We start from the raw sequence: 21,837 nt of genomic DNA, 5'->3' as shown, positions 1-21,837 counted from the left end.
AGTAACACTTGTTCAGAACGAAAGAAAGCACAGAGCCCCAGCTTTGCTGTTGTCCTGGAGAGCTTGCAGAGCACTGGGGAAAGGCAGGCAGAGAATTCCCTGCTAGCACCTTCTCTGTGCCTGGGAAGCAGAAGTGTTCACATTGCTTCGCAGAATCGCTTTTGTGCAGAAAACAGTAACACTTGTTCAGAAGGAAAGAAAGCACAGAGCCCCAGATTCTATGTTGTCCTGGAGAGCTTGCAGAGCACTGGGGAAAGGCAGGCAGAGAATTCCTTGCTAGCACCTTCTCTGTGCCTGGGAAGCAGAAGTGTTCACATTGCTTCACAAGAATCGCTTTTGTGCAGAAAACACTAACACTTGTTCAGAACGAAAGAAAGCACAGAGCCCCAGATTTTATGTTGTCCTGGAGAGCTTGCAGAGCACTGGGGAAAGGGAAACAGAGAATTCCTTGCTAGCACCTTCTCTGTGCCTGGCTAAGCAGAAGTGTTCACATTGCTTCGCAGAATCGCTTTTGTGCAGAAAACAGTAACACTTCTTCAGAACGAAAGAAAGCACAGAGCCCCAGATTTTATGTTGTCCTGGAGAGCTTGCAGAGCACTGGGGAAAGGCAGGCAGAGAATTCCCTGCTAGCACCTTCTCTGTGCCTGTTCACATTGCTTCGCAGAATCGCTTTTGTGCAGAAAACAGTAACACTTGTTCAGAAGGAAAGAAAGCAAAGAGCCCCAGATATTATGTTGCCCTGGAGAGCTTGCAGAGCACTGGGGAAAGGCAGGCAGAGAATTCCCTGATAGCACCTTCTCTGTGCCTGGGAAGCAGAAGTGTTCACATTGCTTCGCAAGAATCGCTTTTGTGCAGAAAACAGTAACACTTGTTCAGAACGAAAGAAAGCACAGAGCCTCAGATTCTATGTTGTCCTGGAGAGCTTGCAGAGCTCTGGGGAAAGGCAGGCAGAGAATTACGTGCTAGCACCTTCTCTGTGCCTGGGAAGCAGAAGTGTTCACATTGCTTCGCAAGAATCGCTTTTGTGCAGAAAACAGTAACACTTGTTCAGAAGGAAAGAAAGCACAGAGCCCCAGATTCTATGTTGTCCTGGAGAGCTTGCAGAGCACTGGGGAAAGGCAGGCAGAGAATTCCCTGATAGCACCTTCTCTGTGCCTGTTCACATTGCTTCGCAGAATCGCTTTTGTGCAGACAACACTAACAGTTGTTCAGAAGGAAAGAAAGCACAGAGCCCCAGATTCTATGTTGTCCTGGAGAGCTTGCAGAGCTCTGGGGAAAGGCAGACAGAGAATTCCCTGATAGCACGTTCTCTGTGCCTGTTCACATTGCTTCGCAGAATTGCTTTTGTGCAGAAAACAGTAACACTTGTTCAGAAGGAAAGAAAGCACAGAGCCCCAGATTTTATGTTGTCCTGGAGAGCTTGCAGAGCACTGGGGAAAGGCAGGCAGAGAATTCCCTGATAGCACCTTCTCTGTGCCTGTTCACATTGCTTCGCAGAATCGCTTTTGTGCAGAAAACACTAACACTTGTTCAGAAGGAAAGAAAGCACAGAGCCCCAGATTTGCTGTTGTCCTGGAGAGCTTGCAGAGCACTGGGGAAAGGCAGGCAGAGAATTCCTTGCTAGCACCTTCTCTGTGCCTGGGAAGCAGAAGTGTTCACATTGCTTCGCAAGAATCGCTTTTGTGCAGAAAACACTAACACTTGTTCAGAAGGAAAGAAAGCACAGAGCCCCAGATTTTATGTTGTCCTGGAGAGCTTGCAGAGCACTGGGGAAAGGCAGGCAGAGAATTCCTTGCTAGCACCTTCTCTGTGCCTGGGAAGCAGAAGTGTTCACATTGCTTCGCAGAATCGCTTTTGTGCAGAAAACTGTAACACTTGTTCATAACGAAAGAAAGCACAGAGCCCCAGATTCTATGTTGTCCTGGAGAGCTTGCAGAGCACTGGGGAAAGGCAGGCAGAGAATTCCCTGCTAGCACCTTCTCTGTGCCTGGGAAGCAGAAGTGTTCACATTGCTTCGCAGAATCGCTTTTGTGCAGAAAACAGTAACACTTGTTCAGAAGGAAAGAAAGCACAGAGCCCCAGATTTTATGTTGTCCTGGAGAGCTTGCAGAGCACTGGGGAAAGGCAGGCAGAGAATTCCCTGCTAGCACCTTCTCTGTGCCTGGGAAGCAGAAGTGTTCACATTGCTTCGCAAGAATCGCTTTTGTGCAGAAAACAGTAACACTTGTTCAGAAGGAAAGAAAGCACAGAGCCCCAGATTCTATGTTGTCCTGGAGAGCTTGCAGAGCACTGGGGAAAGGCAGGCAGAGAGTTCCCTGATAGCACCTTCTCTGTGCCTGTTCACATTGCTTCGCAGAATCGCTTTTGTGCAGAAAACAGTAACACTTGTTCAGAACGAAAGAAAGCACAGAGCCCCAGATTCTATGTTGTCCTGGAGAGCTTGCAGAGCACTGGGGAAAGGCAGGCAGAGAATTCCCTGCTAGCACCTTCTCTGTGCCTGGGAAGCAGAAGTGTTCACATTGCTTCGCAGAATCGCTTTTGTGCAGAAAACAGTAACACTTGTTCAGAAGGAAAGAAAGCACAGAGCCCCAGATTTTATGTTGTCCTGGAGAGCTTGCAGAGCACTGGGGAAAGGCAGGCAGAGAATTCCTTGCTAGCACCTTCTCTGTGCCTGGGAAGCAGAAGTGTTCACATTGCTTCACAAGAATCGCTTTTGTGCAGAAAACACTAACACTTGTTCAGAACGAAAGAAAGCACAGAGCCCCAGATTTTATGTTGTCCTGGAGAGGTTGCAGAGCACTGGGGAAAGGGAAACAGAGAATTCCTTGCTAGCACCTTCTCTGTGCCTGGCTAAGCAGAACTGTTCACATTGCTTCGCAGAATCGCTTTTGTGCAGAAAACAGTAACACTTCTTCAGAACGAAAGAAAGCACAGAGCCCCAGATTTTATGTTGTCCTGGAGAGCTTGCAGAGCACTGGGGAAAGGCAGGCAGAGAATTCCCTGCTAGCACCTTCTCTGTGCCTGTTCACATTGCTTCGCAGAATCGCTTTTGTGCAGAAAACAGTAACACTTGTTCAGAAGGAAAGAAAGCAAAGAGCCCCAGATATTATGTTGCCCTGGAGAGCTTGCAGAGCACTGGGGAAAGGCAGGCAGAGAATTCCCTGCTAGCACCTTCTCTGTGCCTGGGAAGCAGAAGTGTTCACATTGCTTCGCAAGAATCGCTTTTGTGCAGAAAACAGTAACACTTGTTCAGAACGAAAGAAAGCACACAGCCCCAGATTCTATGTTGTCCTGGAGAGCTTGCAGAGCTCTGGGGAAAGGCAGGCAGAGAATTCCCTGCTAGCACCTTCTCTGTGCCTGGGAAGCAGAAGTGTTCACATTGCTTGGCAGAATCGCTTTTGTGCAGAAAACAGTAACACTTGTTCAGAAGGAAAGAAAGCACAGAGCCCCAGATTCTATGTTGTCCTGGAGAGCTTGCAGAGCACTGGGGAAAGGCAGGCAGAGAATTCCCTGATAGCACCTTCTCTGTGCCTGGGAAGCAGAAGTGTTCACATTGCTTCGCAAGAATCGCTTTTGTGCAGAAAACAGTAACACTTGTTCAGAACGAAAGAAAGCACAGAGCCCCAGATTCTATGTTGTCCTGGAGAGCTTGCAGAGCACTGGGGAAAGGCAGGCAGAGAGTTCCCTGATAGCACCTTCTCTGTGCCTGTTCACATTGCTTCGCAGAATCGCTTTTGTGCAGAAAACAGTAACACTTGTTCAGAACGAAAGAAAGCACAGAGCCCCAGATTTGCTGTTGTCCTGGAGAGCTTGCAGAGCACTGGGGAAAGGCAGGCAGAGAATTCCCTGCTAGCACCTTCTCTGTGCCTGGGAAGCAGAAGTGTTCACATTGCTTCGCAGAATCGCTTTTGTGCAGAAAACAGTAACACTTGTTCAGAAGGAAAGAAAGCACAGAGCCCCAGATTTTATGTTGTCCTGGAGAGCTTGCAGAGCACTGGGGAAAGGCAGGCAGAGAATTCCTTGCTAGCACCTTCTCTGTGCCTGGGAAGCAGAAGTGTTCACATTGCTTCACAAGAATCGCTTTTGTGCAGAAAACACTAACACTTGTTCAGAAGGAAAGAAAGCACAGAGCCCCAGATTTTATGTTGTCCTGGAGAGCTTGCAGAGCACTGGGGAAAGGGAAACAGAGAATTCCTTGCTAGCACCTTCTCTGTGCCTGGCTAAGCAGAAGTGTTCACATTGCTTCGCAGAATCGCTTTTGTGCAGAAAACAGTAACACTTCTTCAGAACGAAAGAAAGCACAGAGCCCCAGATTTTATGTTGTCCTGGAGAGCTTGCAGAGCACTGGGGAAAGGCAGGCAGAGAATTCCCTGCTAGCACCTTCTCTGTGCCTGTTCACATTGCTTCGCAGAATCGCTTTTGTGCAGAAAACAGTAACACTTGTTCAGAAGGAAAGAAAGCAAAGAGCCCCAGATATTATGTTGCCCTGGAGAGCTTGCAGAGAACTGGGGAAAGGCAGGCAGAGAATTCCCTGATAGCACCTTCTCTGTGCCTGGGAAGCAGAAGTGTTCACATTGCTTCGCAAGAATCGCTTTTGTGCAGAAAACAGTAACACTTGTTCAGAACGAAAGAAAGCACAGAGCCTCAGATTCTATGTTGTCCTGGAGAGCTTGCAGAGCTCTGGGGAAAGGCAGGCAGAGAATTACGTGCTAGCACCTTCTCTGTGCCTGGGAAGCAGAAGTGTTCACATTGCTTCGCAAGAATCGCTTTTGTGCAGAAAACAGTAACACTTGTTCAGAAGGAAAGAAAGCACAGAGCCCCAGATTCTATGTTGTCCTGGAGAGCTTGCAGAGCACTGGGGAAAGGCAGGCAGAGAATTCCCTGATAGCACCTTCTCTGTGCCTGTTCACATTGCTTCGCAGAATCGCTTTTGTGCAGACAACACTAACAGTTGTTCAGAACGAAAGAAAGCACAGAGCCCCAGATTCTATGTTGTCCTGGAGAGCTTGCAGAGCACTGGGGAAAGGCAGACAGAGAATTCCTTGCTAGCACGTTCTCTGTGCCTGTTCACATTGCTTCGCAGAATTGCTTTTGTGCAGACAACACTAACAGTTGTTCAGAAGGAAAGAAAGCACAGAGCCCCAGATTCTATGTTGTCCTGGAGAGCTTGCAGAGCACTGGGGAAAGGCAGGCAGAGAATTCCTTGCTAGCACCTTCTCTGTGCCTGGGAAGCAGAAGTGTTCACATTGCTTCGCAAGAATCGCTTTTGTGCAGAAAACACTAACACTTGTTCAGAAGGAAAGAAAGCACAGAGCCCCAGATTTTATGTTGTCCTGGAGAGCTTGCAGAGCACTGGGGAAAGGCAGGCAGAGAATTCCTTGCTAGCACCTTCTCTGTGCCTGGGAAGCAGAAGTGTTCACATTGCTTCGCAGAATCGCTTTTGTGCAGAAAACTGTAACACTTGTTCATAACGAAAGAAAGCACAGAGCCCCAGATTCTATGTTGTCCTGGAGAGCTTGCAGAGCACTGGGGAAAGGCAGGCAGAGAATTCCCTGCTAGCACCTTCTCTGTGCCTGGGAAGCAGAAGTGTTCACATTGCTTCGCAAGAATCGCTTTTGTGCAGAAAACACTAACACTTGTTCAGAATGAAAGAAAGCACAGAGCCCCAGATTTTATGTTGTCCTGGAGAGCTTGCAGAGCACTGGGGAAAGGCAAACACAGAATTCCTTGCTAGCACCTTCTCTGTGCCTGGGAATCAGAAGTGTTCACATTGCTTCGCAGAATCGCTTTTGTGCAGAAAACAGTAACACTTGTTCAGAACGAAAGAAAGCACAGAGCCCCAGATTCTATGTTGTTCTGGAGAGCTTGCAGAGCACTGGGGAAAGGCAGGCAGAGAATTCCCTGATAGCACCTTCTCTGTGCCTGGGAAGCAGAAGTGTTCACATTGCTTCGCAGAATCGCTTTTGTGCAGAAAACAGTAACACTTGTTCAGAACGAAAGAAAGCACAGAGCCCCAGATTCTATGTTGTCCTGGAGAGCTTGCAGAGCACTGGGGAAAGGCAGGCAGAGAATTCCTTGCTAGCACCTTCTCTGTGCCTGGGAAGCAGAAGTGTTCACATTGCTTGGCAGAATTGCTTTTGTGCAGAAAACTGTAACACTTGTTCATAACGAAAGAAAGCACAGAGCCCCAGATTGTATGTTGTCCTGGAGAGCTTGCAGAGCACTGGGGAAAGGCAGGCAGAGAGTTCCCTGATAGCACCTTCTCTGTGCCTGTTCACATTGCTTCGCAGAATCGCTTTTGTGCAGAAAACACTAACACTTGTTCAGAAGGAAAGAAAGCACAGAGCCCCAGATTTTATGTTGTCCTGGAGAGCTTGCAGAGCACTGGGGAAAGGCAGGCAGAGAATTCCTTGCTAGCACCTTCTCTGTGCCTGGGAAGCAGAAGTGTTCACATTGCTTCGCAAGAATCGCTTTTGTGCAGAAAACAGTAACACTTGTTCAGAACGAAAGAAAGCACACAACCCCAGATTCTATGTTGTCCTGGAGAGCTTGCAGAGCTCTGGGGAAAGGCAGGCAGAGAATTCCTTGCTAGCACCTTCTCTGTGCCTGGGAAGCAGAAGTGTTCACATTGCTTCGCAAGAATCGCTTTTGTGCAGAAAACAGTAACACTTGTTCAGAACGAAAGAAAGCACAGAGCCCCAGATTCTATGTTGTCCTGGAGAGCTTGCAGAGCACTGGGGAAAGGCAGGCAGAGAGTTCCCTGATAGCACCTTCTCTGTGCCTGTTCACATTGCTTCGCAGAATCGCTTTTGTGCAGAAAACTGTAACACTTGTTCATAACGAAAGAAAGCACAGAGCCCCAGATTCTATGTTGTCCTGGAGAGCTTGCAGAGCACTGGGGAAAGGCAGGCAGAGAATTCCCTGCTAGCACCTTCTCTGTGCCTGGGAAGCAGAAGTGTTCACATTGCTTCGCAGAATCGCTTTTCTGCAGAAAACACTAACACTTGTTCAGAAGGAAAGAAAGCACAGAGCCCCAGATTTTATGTTGTCCTGGAGAGCTTGCAGAGCACTGGGGAAAGGCAGGCAGAGAATTCCCTGCTAGCACCTTCTCTGTGCCTGGGAAGCAGAAGTGTTCACATTGCTTCGCAAGAATCGCTTTTGTGCAGAAAACAGTAACACTTGTTCAGAAGGAAAGAAAGCACAGAGCCCCAGATTCTATGTTGTCCTGGAGAGCTTGCAGAGCACTGGGGAAAGGCAGGCAGAGAATTCCCTGATAGCACCTTCTCTGTGCCTGGGAAGCAGAAGTGTTCACATTGCTTCGCAAGAATCGCTTTTGTGCAGAAAACAGTAACACTTGTTCAGAACGAAAGAAAGCACACAGCCCCAGATTCTATGTTGTCCTGGAGAGCTTGCAGAGCTCTGGGGAAAGGCAGGCAGAGAATTCCCTGCTAGCACCTTCTCTGTGCCTGGGAAGCAGAAGTGTTCACATTGCTTGGCAGAATCGCTTTTGTGCAGAAAACAGTAACACTTGTTCAGAAGGAAAGAAAGCACAGAGCCCCAGATTCTATGTTGTCCTGGAGAGCTTGCAGAGCACTGGGGAAAGGCAGGCAGAGAGTTCCCTGATAGCACCTTCTCTGTGCCTGTTCACATTGCTTCGCAGAATCGCTTTTGTGCAGAAAACAGTAACACTTGTTCAGAACGAAAGAAAGCACAGAGCCCCAGATTCTATGTTGTCCTGGAGAGCTTGCAGAGCACTGGGGAAAGGCAGGCAGAGAATTCCCTGCTAGCACCTTCTCTGTGCCTGGGAAGCAAAAGTGTTCACATTGCTTCGCAGAATCGCTTTTGTGCAGAAAACAGTAACACTTGTTCAGAAGGAAAGAAAGCACAGAGCCCCAGATTTTATGTTGTCCTGGAGAGCTTGCAGAGCACTGGGGAAAGGCAGGCAGAGAATTCCTTGCTAGCACCTTCTCTGTGCCTGGGAAGCAGAAGTGTTCACATTGCTTCACAAGAATCGCTTTTGTGCAGAAAACACTAACACTTGTTCAGAACGAAAGAAAGCACAGAGCCCCAGATTTTATGTTGTCCTGGAGAGGTTGCAGAGCACTGGGGAAAGGGAAACAGAGAATTCCTTGCTAGCACCTTCTCTGTGCCTGGCTAAGCAGAACTGTTCACATTGCTTCGCAGAATCGCTTTTGTGCAGAAAACAGTAACACTTCTTCAGAACGAAAGAAAGCACAGAGCCCCAGATTTTATGTTGTCCTGGAGAGCTTGCAGAGCACTGGGGAAAGGCAGGCAGAGAATTCCCTGCTAGCACCTTCTCTGTGCCTGTTCACATTGCTTCGCAGAATCGCTTTTGTGCAGAAAACAGTAACACTTGTTCAGAAGGAAAGAAAGCAAAGAGCCCCAGATATTATGTTGCCCTGGAGAGCTTGCAGAGCACTGGGGAAAGGCAGGCAGAGAATTCCCTGCTAGCACCTTCTCTGTGCCTGGGAAGCAGAAGTGTTCACATTGCTTCGCAAGAATCGCTTTTGTGCAGAAAACAGTAACACTTGTTCAGAACGAAAGAAAGCACACAGCCCCAGATTCTATGTTGTCCTGGAGAGCTTGCAGAGCTCTGGGGAAAGGCAGGCAGAGAATTCCCTGCTAGCACCTTCTCTGTGCCTGGGAAGCAGAAGTGTTCACATTGCTTGGCAGAATCGCTTTTGTGCAGAAAACAGTAACACTTGTTCAGAAGGAAAGAAAGCACAGAGCCCCAGATTCTATGTTGTCCTGGAGAGCTTGCAGAGCACTGGGGAAAGGCAGGCAGAGAATTCCCTGATAGCACCTTCTCTGTGCCTGGGAAGCAGAAGTGTTCACATTGCTTCGCAAGAATCGCTTTTGTGCAGAAAACAGTAACACTTGTTCAGAACGAAAGAAAGCACAGAGCCCCAGATTCTATGTTGTCCTGGAGAGCTTGCAGAGCACTGGGGAAAGGCAGGCAGAGAGTTCCCTGATAGCACCTTCTCTGTGCCTGTTCACATTGCTTCGCAGAATCGCTTTTGTGCAGAAAACAGTAACACTTGTTCAGAACGAAAGAAAGCACAGAGCCCCAGATTTGCTGTTGTCCTGGAGAGCTTGCAGAGCACTGGGGAAAGGCAGGCAGAGAATTCCCTGCTAGCACCTTCTCTGTGCCTGGGAAGCAGAAGTGTTCACATTGCTTCGCAGAATCGCTTTTGTGCAGAAAACAGTAACACTTGTTCAGAAGGAAAGAAAGCACAGAGCCCCAGATTTTATGTTGTCCTGGAGAGCTTGCAGAGCACTGGGGAAAGGCAGGCAGAGAATTCCTTGCTAGCACCTTCTCTGTGCCTGGGAAGCAGAAGTGTTCACATTGCTTCACAAGAATCGCTTTTGTGCAGAAAACACTAACACTTGTTCAGAAGGAAAGAAAGCACAGAGCCCCAGATTTTATGTTGTCCTGGAGAGCTTGCAGAGCACTGGGGAAAGGGAAACAGAGAATTCCTTGCTAGCACCTTCTCTGTGCCTGGCTAAGCAGAAGTGTTCACATTGCTTCGCAGAATCGCTTTTGTGCAGAAAACAGTAACACTTCTTCAGAACGAAAGAAAGCACAGAGCCCCAGATTTTATGTTGTCCTGGAGAGCTTGCAGAGCACTGGGGAAAGGCAGGCAGAGAATTCCCTGCTAGCACCTTCTCTGTGCCTGTTCACATTGCTTCGCAGAATCGCTTTTGTGCAGAAAACAGTAACACTTGTTCAGAAGGAAAGAAAGCAAAGAGCCCCAGATATTATGTTGCCCTGGAGAGCTTGCAGAGAACTGGGGAAAGGCAGGCAGAGAATTCCCTGATAGCACCTTCTCTGTGCCTGGGAAGCAGAAGTGTTCACATTGCTTCGCAAGAATCGCTTTTGTGCAGAAAACAGTAACACTTGTTCAGAACGAAAGAAAGCACAGAGCCTCAGATTCTATGTTGTCCTGGAGAGCTTGCAGAGCTCTGGGGAAAGGCAGGCAGAGAATTACGTGCTAGCACCTTCTCTGTGCCTGGGAAGCAGAAGTGTTCACATTGCTTCGCAAGAATCGCTTTTGTGCAGAAAACAGTAACACTTGTTCAGAAGGAAAGAAAGCACAGAGCCCCAGATTCTATGTTGTCCTGGAGAGCTTGCAGAGCACTGGGGAAAGGCAGGCAGAGAATTCCCTGATAGCACCTTCTCTGTGCCTGTTCACATTGCTTCGCAGAATCGCTTTTGTGCAGACAACACTAACAGTTGTTCAGAACGAAAGAAAGCACAGAGCCCCAGATTCTATGTTGTCCTGGAGAGCTTGCAGAGCACTGGGGAAAGGCAGACAGAGAATTCCCTGATAGCACGTTCTCTGTGCCTGTTCACATTGCTTCGCAGAATTGCTTTTGTGCAGACAACACTAACAGTTGTTCAGAAGGAAAGAAAGCACAGAGCCCCAGATTCTATGTTGTCCTGGAGAGCTTGCAGAGCACTGGGGAAAGGCAGGCAGAGAATTCCTTGCTAGCACCTTCTCTGTGCCTGGGAAGCAGAAGTGTTCACATTGCTTCGCAAGAATCGCTTTTGTGCAGAAAACACTAACACTTGTTCAGAAGGAAAGAAAGCACAGAGCCCCAGATTTTATGTTGTCCTGGAGAGCTTGCAGAGCACTGGGGAAAGGCAGGCAGAGAATTCCTTGCTAGCACCTTCTCTGTGCCTGGGAAGCAGAAGTGTTCACATTGCTTCACAGAATCGCTTTTGTGCAGAAAACTGTAACACTTGTTCATAACGAAAGAAAGCACAGAGCCCCAGATTCTATGTTGTCCTGGAGAGCTTGCAGAGCACTGGGGAAAGGCAGGCAGAGAATTCCCTGCTAGCACCTTCTCTGTGCCTGGGAAGCAGAAGTGTTCACATTGCTTCGCAAGAATCGCTTTTGTGCAGAAAACACTAACACTTGTTCAGAATGAAAGAAAGCACAGAGCCCCAGATTTTATGTTGTCCTGGAGAGCTTGCAGAGCACTGGGGAAAGGCAAACACAGAATTCCTTGCTAGCACCTTCTCTGTGCCTGGGAATCAGAAGTGTTCACATTGCTTCGCAGAATCGCTTTTGTGCAGAAAACAGTAACACTTGTTCAGAACGAAAGAAAGCACAGAGCCCCAGATTCTATGTTGTTCTGGAGAGCTTGCAGAGCACTGGGGAAAGGCAGGCAGAGAATTCCCTGATAGCACCTTCTCTGTGCCTGGGAAGCAGAAGTGTTCACATTGCTTCGCAGAATCGCTTTTGTGCAGAAAACAGTAACACTTGTTCAGAACGAAAGAAAGCACAGAGCCCCAGATTCTATGTTGTCCTGGAGAGCTTGCAGAGCACTGGGGAAAGGCAGGCAGAGAATTCCTTGCTAGCACCTTCTCTGTGCCTGGGAAGCAGAAGTGTTCACATTGCTTGGCAGAATTGCTTTTGTGCAGAAAACTGTAACACTTGTTCATAACGAAAGAAAGCACAGAGCCCCAGATTGTATGTTGTCCTGGAGAGCTTGCAGAGCACTGGGGAAAGGCAGGCAGAGAGTTCCCTGATAGCACCTTCTCTGTGCCTGTTCACATTGCTTCGCAGAATCGCTTTTGTGCAGAAAACACTAACACTTGTTCAGAAGGAAAGAAAGCACAGAGCCCCAGATTTTATGTTGTCCTGGAGAGCTTGCAGAGCACTGGGGAAAGGCAGGCAGAGAATTCCTTGCTAGCACCTTCTCTGTGCCTGGGAAGCAGAAGTGTTCACATTGCTTCGCAAGAATCGCTTTTGTGCAGAAAACAGTAACACTTGTTCAGAACGAAAGAAAGCACACAACCCCAGATTCTATGTTGTCCTGGAGAGCTTGCAGAGCTCTGGGGAAAGGCAGGCAGAGAATTCCTTGCTAGCACCTTCTCTGTGCCTGGGAAGCAGAAGTGTTCACATTGCTTGGCAGAATCGCTTTTGTGCAGAAAACAGTAACACTTGTTCAGAAGGAAAGAAAGCACAGAGCCCCAGATTCTATGTTGTCCTGGAGAGCTTGCAGAGCACTGGGGAAAGGCAGGCAGAGAATTCCCTGATAGCACCTTCTCTGTGCCTGGGAAGCAGAAGTGTTCACATTGCTTCGCAAGAATCGCTTTTGTGCAGAAAACAGTAACACTTGTTCAGAACGAAAGAAAGCACAGAGCCCCAGATTCTATGTTGTCCTGGAGAGCTTGCAGAGCACTGGGGAAAGGCAGGCAGAGAGTTCCCTGATAGCACCTTCTCTGTGCCTGTTCACATTGCTTCGCAGAATCGCTTTTGTGCAGAAAACTGTAACACTTGTTCATAACGAAAGAAAGCACAGAGCCCCAGATTCTATGTTGTCCTGGAGAGCTTGCAGAGCACTGGGGAAAGGCAGGCAGAGAATTCCCTGCTAGCACCTTCTCTGTGCCTGGGAAGCAGAAGTGTTCACATTGCTTCGCAGAATCGCTTTTGTGCAGAAAACAGTAACACTTGTTCAGAAGGAAAGAAAGCACAGAGCCCCAGATTTTATGTTGTCCTGGAGAGCTTGCAGAGCACTGGGGAAAGGCAGGCAGAGAATTCCCTGCTAGCACCTTCTCTGTGCCTGGGAAGCAGAAGTGTTCACATTGCTTCGCAAGAATCGCTTTTGTGCAGAAAACAGTAACACTTGTTCAGAAGGAAAGAAAGCACAGAGCCCCAGATTCTATGTTGTCCTGGAGAGCTTGCAGAGCACTGGGGAAAGGCAGGCAGAGAGTTTCCTGATAGCACCTTCTCTGTGCCTGTTCACATTGCTTCGCAGAATCGCTTTTGTGCAGAAAACAGTAACACTTGTTCAGAACGAAAGAAAGCACAGAGCCCCAGATTCTATGTTGTCCTGGAGAGCTTGCAGAGCACTGGGGAAAGGCAGGCAGAGAATTCCCTGATAGCACCTTCTCTGTGCCTGGGAAGCAGAAGTGTTCACATTGCTTCGCAGAATCGCTTTTGTGCAGAAAACAGTAACACTTGTTCAGAAGGAAAGAAAGCACAGAGCCCCAGATTTTATGTTGTCCTGGAGAGCTTGCAGAGCACTGGGGAAAGGCAGGCAGAGAATTCCCTGATAGCACCTTCTCTGTGCCTGTTCACATTGCTTCGCAGAATCGCTTTTGTGCAGAAAACAGTAACACTTGTTCAGAAGGAAAGAAAGCACAGAGCCCCAGATTCTATGTTGCCCTGGAGAGCTTGCAGAGCACTGGGGAAAGGCAGGCAGAGAATTCCCTGATAGCACCTTCTCTGTGCCTGGGAAGCAGAAGTGTTCACATTGCTTCGCAAGAATCGCTTTTGTGCAGAAAACAGTAACACTTGTTCAGAACGAAAGAAAGCACACAGCCCCAGATTCTATGTTGTCCTGGAGAGCTTGCAGAGCTCTGGGGAAAGGCAGGCAGAGAATTCCCTGCTAGCACCTTCTCTGTGCCTGGGAAGCAGAAGTGTTCACATTGCTTGGCAGAATCGCTTTTGTGCAGAAAACAGTAACACTTGTTCAGAAGGAAAGAAAGCACAGAGCCCCAGATTCTATGTTGTCCTGGAGAGCTTGCAGAGCACTGGGGAAAGGCAGGCAGAGAATTCCCTGATAGCACCTTCTCTGTGCCTGGGAAGCAGAAGTGTTCACATTGCTTCGCAGAATCGCTTTTGTGCAGAAAACAGTAACACTTGTTCAGAACGAAAGAAAGCACAGAGCCCCAGATTCTATGTTGTCCTGGAGAGCTTGCAGAGCACTGGGGAAAGGCAGGCAGAGAGTTCCCTGATAGCACCTTCTCTGTGCCTGGGAAGCAGAAGTGTTCACATTGCTTGGCAGAATCGCTTTTGTGCAGAAAACAGTAACACTTGTTCAGAAGGAAAGAAAGCACAGAGCCCCAGATTCTATGTTGTCCTGGAGAGCTTGCAGAGCACTGGGGAAAGGCAGGCAGAGAATTCCCTGATAGCACCTTCTCTGTGCCTGGGAAGCAGAAGTGTTCACATTGCTTCGCAAGAATCGCTTTTGTGCAGAAAACAGTAACACTTGTTCAGAACGAAAGAAAGCACAGAGCCCCAGATTCTATGTTGTCCTGGAGAGCTTGCAGAGCACTGGGGAAAGGCAGGCAGAGAGTTCCCTGATAGCACCTTCTCTGTGCCTGTTCACATTGCTTCGCAGAATCGCTTTTGTGCAGAAAACAGTAACACTTGTTCAGAAGGAAAGAAAGCACAGAGCCCCAGATTCTATGTTGTCCTGGAGAGCTTGCAGAGCACTGGGGAAAGGCAGGCAGAGAATTCCCTGCTAGCACCTTCTCTGTGCCTGGGAAGCAGAAGTGTTCACATTGCTTCACAAGAATCGCTTTTGTGCAGAAAACACTAGCACTTGTTCAGAACGAAAGAAAGCACAGAGCCCCAGATTTTATGTTGTTCTGGAGAGCTTGCAGAGCACTGGGGAAAGGGAAACAGAGAATTCCTTGCTAGCACCTTCTCTGTGCCTGGCTAAGCAGAAGTGTTCACATTGCTTGGCAGAATCGCTTTTGTGCAGAAAACAGTAACACTTCTTCAGAACGAAAGAAAGCACAGAGCCCCAGATTTTATGTTGTCCTGGAGAGCTTGCAGAGCACTGGGGAAAGGCAGGCAGAGAATTCCCTGATAGCACCTTCTCTGTGCCTGTTCACATTGCTTCACAGAATCGCTTTTGTGCAGAAAACAGTAACACTTGTTCAGAAGGAAAGAAAGCAAAGAGCCCCAGATATTATGTTGCCCTGGAGAGCTTGCAGAGCACTGGGGAAAGGCAGGCAGAGAATTACCTGATAGCACCTTCTCTGTGCCTGGGAAGCAGAAGTGTTCACATTGCTTCGCAAGAATCGCTTTTGTGCAGAAAACAGTAACACTTGTTCAGAACGAAAGAAAGCACACAGCCCCAGATTCTATGTTGTCCTGGAGAGCTTGCAGAGCTCTGGGGAAAGGCAGGCAGAGAATTCCCTGCTAGCACCTTCTCTGTGCCTGGGAAGCAGAAGTGTTCACATTGCTTCGCAGAATTGCTTTTGTGCAGAAAACAGTAACACTTGTTAAGAAGGAAAGAAAGCACAGAGCCCCAGATTCTATGTTGTCCTGGAGAGCTTGCAGAGCACTGGGGAAAGGCAGGCAGAGAATTCCCTGATAGCACCTTCTCTGTGCCTGGGAAGCAGAAGTGTTCACATTGCTTCGCAAGAATCGCTTTTGTGCAGAAAACAGTAACACTTGTTCAGAACGAAAGAAAGCACAGAGCCCCAGATTCTATGTTGTCCTGGAGAGCTTGCAGAGCACTGGGGAAAGGCAGGCAGAGAGTTCCCTGATAGCACCTTCTCTGTGCCTGTTCACATTGCTTCGCAGAATCGCTTTTGTGCAGAAAACAGTAACACTTGTTCAGAACGAAAGAAAGCACAGAGCCCCAGATTTGCTGTTGTCCCGGAGAGCTTGCAGAGCACTGGGGAAAGGCAGGCAGAGAATTCCCTGCTAGCACCTTCTCTGTGCCTGGGAAGCAGAAGTGTTCACATTGCTTCGCAGAATCGCTTTTGTGCAGAAAACAGTAACACTTGTTCAGAAGGAAAGAAAGCACAGAGCCCCAGATTTTATGTTGTCCTGGAGAGCTTGCAGAGCACTGGGGAAAGGCAGGCAGAGAATTCCTTGCTAGCACCTTCTCTGTGCGTGGGAAGCAGAAGTGTTCACATTGCTTCGCAAGAATCGCTTTTGTGCAGAAAACAGTAACACTTGTTCAGAACGAAAGAAAGCACACAGCCCCAGATTCTATGTTGTCCTGGAGAGCTTGCAGAGCTCTGGGGAAAGGCAGGCAGAGAATTCCCTGCTAGCACCTTCTCTGTGCCTGGGAAGCAGAAGTGTTCACATTGCTTGGCAGAATCGCTTTTGTGCAGAAAACAGTAACACTTGTTCAGAAGGAAAGAAAGCACAGAGCCCCAGATTCTATGTTGTCCTGGAGAGCTTGCAGAGCACTGGGGAAAGGCAGGCAGAGAATTCCTTGCTAGCACCTTCTCTGTGCCTGGGAAGCAGAAGTGTTCACATTGCTTCGCAAGAATCGCTTTTGTGCAGAAAACAGTAACACTTGTTCAGAACGAAAGAAAGCACAGAGCCCCAGATTCTATGTTGTCCTGGAGAGCTTGCAGAGCACTGGGGAAAGGCAGGCAGAGAGTTCCCTGATAGCACCTTCTCTGTGCCTGTTCACATTGCTTCGCAGAATCGCTTTTGTGCAGAAAACACTAACACTTGTTCAGAACGAAAGAAAGCACAGAGCCCCAGATTTGCTGTTGTCCTGGAGAGCTTGCAGAGCACTGGGGAAAGGCAGGCAGAGAATTCCCTGCTAGCACCTTCTCTGTGCCTGGGAAGCAGAAGTGTTCACATTGCTTCGCAGAATCGCTTTTGTGCAGAAAACAGTAACACTTGTTCAGAAGGAAAGAAAGCACAGAGCCCCAGATTTTATGTTGTCCTGGAGAGCTTGCAGAGCACTGGGGAAAGGCAGGCAGAGAATTCCTTGCTAGCACCTTCTCTGTGCCTGGGAAGCAGAAGTGTTCACATTGCTTCGCAAGAATCGCTTTTGTGCAGAAAACACTAACACTTGTTCAGAAGGAAAGAAAGCACAGAGCCCCAGATTTTATGTTGTCCTGGAGAGCTTGCAGAGCACTGGGGAAAGGCAGGCAGAGAATTCCTTGCTAGCACCTTCTCTGTGCCTGGGAAGCAGAAGTGTTCACATTGCTTCGCAGAATCGCTTTTGTGCAGAAAACAGTAACACTTGTTCAGAACGAAAGAAAGCACAGAGCCCCAGATTCTATGTTGTCCTGGAGAGCTTGCAGAGCACTGGGGAAAGGCAGGCAGAGAATTCCCTGCTAGCACCTTCTCTGTGCCTGGGAAGCAGAAGTGTTCACATTGCTTCGCAAGAATCGCTTTTGTGCAGAAAACACTAACACTTGTTCAGAATGAAAGAAAGCACAGAGCCCCAGATTTTATGTTGTCCTGGAGAGCTTGCAGAGCACTGGGGAAAGGCAAACACAGAATTCCTTGCTAGCACCTTCTCTGTGCCTGGGAAGCAGAAGTGTTCACATTGCTTCGCAGAATCGCTTTTGTGCAGAAAACAGTAACACTTGTTCAGAACGAAAGAAAGCACAGAGCCCCAGATTCTATGTTGTTCTGGAGAGCTTGCAGAGCACTGGGGAAAGGCAGGCAGAGAATTCCCTGCTAGCACCTTCTCTGTGCCTGGGAAGCAGAAGTGTTCACATTGCTTCGCAGAATCGCTTTTGTGCAGAAAACAGTAACACTTGTTCAGAACGAAAGAAAGCACAGAGCCCCAGATTCTATGTTGTCCTGGAGAGCTTGCAGAGCACTGGGGAAAGGCAGGCAGAGAATTCCTTGCTAGCACCTTCTCTGTGCCTGGGAAGCAGAAGTGTTCACATTGCTTGGCAGAATCGCTTTTGTGCAGAAAACTGTAACACTTGTTCATAACGAAAGAAAGCACAGAGCCCCAGATTCTATGTTGTCCTGGAGAGCTTGCAGAGCACTGGGGAAAGGCAGGCAGAGAGTTCCCTGATAGCACCTTCTCTGTGCCTGTTCACATTGCTTCGCAGAATCGCTTTTGTGCAGAAAACACTAACACTTGTTCAGAAGGAAAGAAAGCACAGAGCCCCAGATTTTATGTTGTCCTGGAGAGCTTGCAGAGCACTGGGGAAAGGCAGGCAGAGAATTCCTTGCTAGCACCTTCTCTGTGCCTGGGAAGCAGAAGTGTTCACATTGCTTCGCAAGAATCGCTTTTGTGCAGAAAACAGTAACACCTGTTCAGAACGAAAGAAAGCACACAACCCCAGATTCTGTGTTGTCCTGGAGAGCTTGCAGAGCTCTGGGGAAAGGCAGGCAGAGAATTCCTTGCTAGCACCTTCTCTGTGCCTGGGAAGCAGAAGTGTTCACATTGCTTCGCAAGAATCGCTTTTGTGCAGAAAACAGTAACACTTGTTCAGAACGAAAGAAAGCACAGAGCCCCAGATTCTATGTTGTCCTGGAGAGCTTGCAGAGCACTGGGGAAAGGCAGGCAGAGAGTTCCCTGATAGCACCTTCTGTGTGCCTGTTCACATTGCTTCGCAGAATCGCTTTTGTGCAGAAAACTGTAACACTTGTTCATAACGAAAGAAAGCACAGAGCCCCAGATTCTATGTTGTCCTGGAGAGCTTGCAGAGCACTGGGGAAAGGCAGGCAAAGAATTCCCTGCTAGCACCTTCTCTGTGCCTGGGAAGCAGAAGTGTTCACATTGCTTCGCAGAATCGCTTTTGTGCAGAAAACAGTAACACTTGTTCAGAAGGAAACAAAGCACAGAGCCCCAGATTTTATGTTGTCCTGGAGAGCTTGCAGAGCACTGGGGAAAGGCAGGCAGAGAATTCCCTGCTAGCACCTTCTCTGTGCCTGGGAAGCAGAAGTGTTCACATTGCTTCGCAAGAATCGCTTTTGTGCAGAAAACAGTAACACTTGTTCAGAAGGAAAGAAAGCACAGAGCCCCAGATTCTATGTTGTCCTGGAGAGCTTGCAGAGCACTGGGGAAAGGCAGGCAGAGAATTCCCTGCTAGCACCTTCTCTGTGCCTGTTCACATTGCTTCGCAGAATCGCTTTTGTGCAGACAACACTAACAATTGTTCAGAAGGAAAGAAAGCACAGAGCCCCAGATTTTATGTTGTCCTGGAGAGCTTGCAGAGCACTGGGGAAAGGCAGGCAGAGAATTCCCTGATAGCACCTTCTCTGTGCCTGTTCACATTGCTTCGCAGAATCGCTTTTGTGCAGAAAACACTAACACTTGTTCAGAAGGAAAGAAAGCACAGAGCCCCAGATTTGCTGTTGTCCTGGAGAGCTTGCAGAGCACTGGGGAAAGGCAGGCAGAGAATTCCTTGCTAGCACCTTCTCTGTGCCTGGGAAGCAGAAGTGTTCACATTGCTTCGCAAGAATCGCTTTTGTGCAGAAAACACTAACACTTGTTCAGAACGAAAGAAAGCACAGAGCCCCAGATTTTATGTTGTCCTGGAGAGCTTGCAGAGCACTGGGGAAAGGCAGGCAGAGAGTTCCCTGATAGCACCTTCTCTGTGCCTGTTCACATTGCTTCGCAGAATCGCTTTTGTGCAGAAAACAGTAACACTTGTTCAGAACGAAAGAAAGCACAGAGCCCCAGATTCTATGTTGTCCTGGAGAGCTTGCAGAGCACTGGGGAAAGGCAGGCAGAGAATTCCCTGCTAGCACCTTCTCTGTGCCTGGGAAGCAGAAGTGTTCACATTGCTTGGCAGAATCGCTTTTGTGCAGAAAACAGTAACACTTGTTCAGAACGAAAGAAAGCACAGAGCCCCAGATTCTATGTTGTCCTGGAGAGCTTGCAGAGCACTGGGGAAAGGCAGGCAGAGAATTCCCTGCTAGCACCTTCTCTGTGCCTGGGAAGCAGAAGTGTTCACATTGCTTCGCAAGAATCGCTTTTGTGCAGAAAACACTAACACTTGTTCAGAATGAAAGAAAGCACAGAGCCCCAGATTTTATGTTGTCCTGGAGAGCTTGCAGAGCACTGGGGAAAGGCAAACACAGAATTCCTTGCTAGCACCTTCTCTGTGCCTGGGAAGCAGAAGTGTTCACATTGCTTCGCAGAATCGCTTTTGTGCAGAAAACAGTAACACTTGTTCAGAACGAAAGAAAGCACAGAGCCCCAGATTCTATGTTGTTCTGGAGAGCTTGCAGAGCACTGGGGAAAGGCAGGCAGAGAATTCCCTGCTAGCACCTTCTCTGTGCCTGGGAAGCAGAAGTGTTCACATTGCTTGGAAGAATCGCTTTTGTGCAGAAAACAGTAACACTTGTTCAGAACGAAAGAAAGCACAGAGCCCCAGATTCTATGTTGTCCTGGAGAGCTTGCAGAGCACTGGGGAAAGGCAGGCAGAGAATTCCCTGATAGCACCTTCTCTGTGCCTGGGAAGCAGAAGTGTTCACATTGCTTCGCAAGAATCGCTTTTGTGCAGAAAACAGTAACACTTGTTCAGAACGAAAGAAAGCACAGAGCCCCAGATTCTATGTTGTCCTGGAGAGCTTGCAGAGCACTGGGGAAAGGCAGGCAGAGAGTTCCCTGATAGCACCTTCTCTGTGCCTGGGAAGCAGAAGTGTTCACATTGCTTCGCAAGAATCGCTTTTGTGCAGAAAACAGTAACACTTGTTCAGAACGAAAGACAGCACAGAGCCCCAGATTCTATGTTGTCCTGGAGAGCTTGCAGAGCACTGGGGAAAGGCAGGCAGAGAATTCCCTGCTAGCACCTTCTCTGTGCCTGGGAAGCAGAAGTGTTCACATTGCTTCGCAAGAATCGCTTTTGTGCAGAAAACACTAACACTTGTTCAGAAGGAAAGAAAGCACAGAGCCCCAGATTTTATGTTGTCCTGGAGAGCTTGCAGAGCACTGGGGAAAGGCAAACACAGAATTCCTTGCTAGCACCTTCTCTGTGCCTGGGAAGCAGAAGTGTTCACATTGCTTCGCACAATCGCTTTTGTGCAGAAAACAGTAACACTTGTTCAGAACGAAAGAAAGCACAGAGCCCCAGATTCTATGTTGTTCTGGAGAGCTTGCAGAGCACTGGGGAAAGGCAGGCAGAGAATTCCCTGCTAGCACCTTCTCTGTGCCTGGGAAGCAGAAGTGTTCACATTGCTTGGCAGAATCGCTTTTGTGCAGAAAACAGTAACACTTGTTCAGAACGAAAGAAAGCACAGAGCCCCAGATTCTATGTTGTCCTGGAGAGCTTGCAGAGCACTGGGGAAAGGCAGGCAGAGAATTCCCTGATAGCACCTTCTCTGTGCCTGGGAAGCAGAAGTGTTCACATTGCTTCGCAAGAATCGCTTTTGTGCAGAAAACAGTAACACTTGTTCAGAACGAAAGAAAGCACAGAGCCCCAGATTCTATGTTGTCCTGGAGAGCTTGCAGAGCACTGGGGAAAGGCAGGCAGAGAATTCCCTGCTAGCACCTTCTCTGTGCCTGGGAAGCAGAAGTGTTCACATTGCTTCGCAAGAATCGCTTTTGTGCAGAAAACACTAACACTTGTTCAGAAGGAAAGAAAGCACAGAGCCCCAGATTTTATGTTGTCCTGGAGAGCTTGCAGAGCACTGGGGAAAGGCAAACACAGAATTCCTTGCTAGCACCTTCTCTGTGCCTGGGAAGCAGAAGTGTTCACATTGCTTCGCACAATCGCTTTTGTGCAGAAAACAGTAACACTTGTTCAGAACGAAAGAAAGCACAGAGCCCCAGATTCTATGTTGTTCTGGAGAGCTTGCAGAGCACTGGGGAAAGGCAGGCAGAGAATTCCCTGCTAGCACCTTCTCTGTGCCTGGGAAGCAGAAGTGTTCACATTGCTTGGCAGAATCGCTTTTGTGCAGAAAACAGTAACACTTGTTCAGAACGAAAGAAAGCACAGAGCCCCAGATTCTATGTTGTCCTGGAGAGCTTGCAGAGCACTGGGGAAAGGCAGGCAGAGAATTCCCTGATAGCACCTTCTCTGTGCCTGGGAAGCAGAAGTGTTCACATTGCTTCGCAAGAATCGCTTTTGTGCAGAAAACAGTAACACTTGTTCAGAACGAAAGAAAGCACAGAGCCCCAGATTCTATGTTGTCCTGGAGAGCTTGCAGAGCACTGGGGAAAGGCAGGCAGAGAGTTCCCTGATAGCACCTTCTCTGTGCCTGTTCACATTGCTTCGCAGAATCGCTTTTGTGCAGAAAACAGTAACACTTGTTCAGAAGGAAAGAAAGCACAGAACTCCAGATTTGCTGTTGTCCTGGAGAGCTTGCAGAGCACTGGGGAAAGGCAGGCAGAGAATTCCCT

This window comes from Strix aluco, chromosome 30 (assembly GCF_031877795.1).
Source record: "Strix aluco isolate bStrAlu1 chromosome 30, bStrAlu1.hap1, whole genome shotgun sequence".
Classification (NCBI taxonomy): Eukaryota; Metazoa; Chordata; class Aves; order Strigiformes; family Strigidae; genus Strix; species Strix aluco.
Note: the sequence above shows the minus strand (reverse complement) of the source record.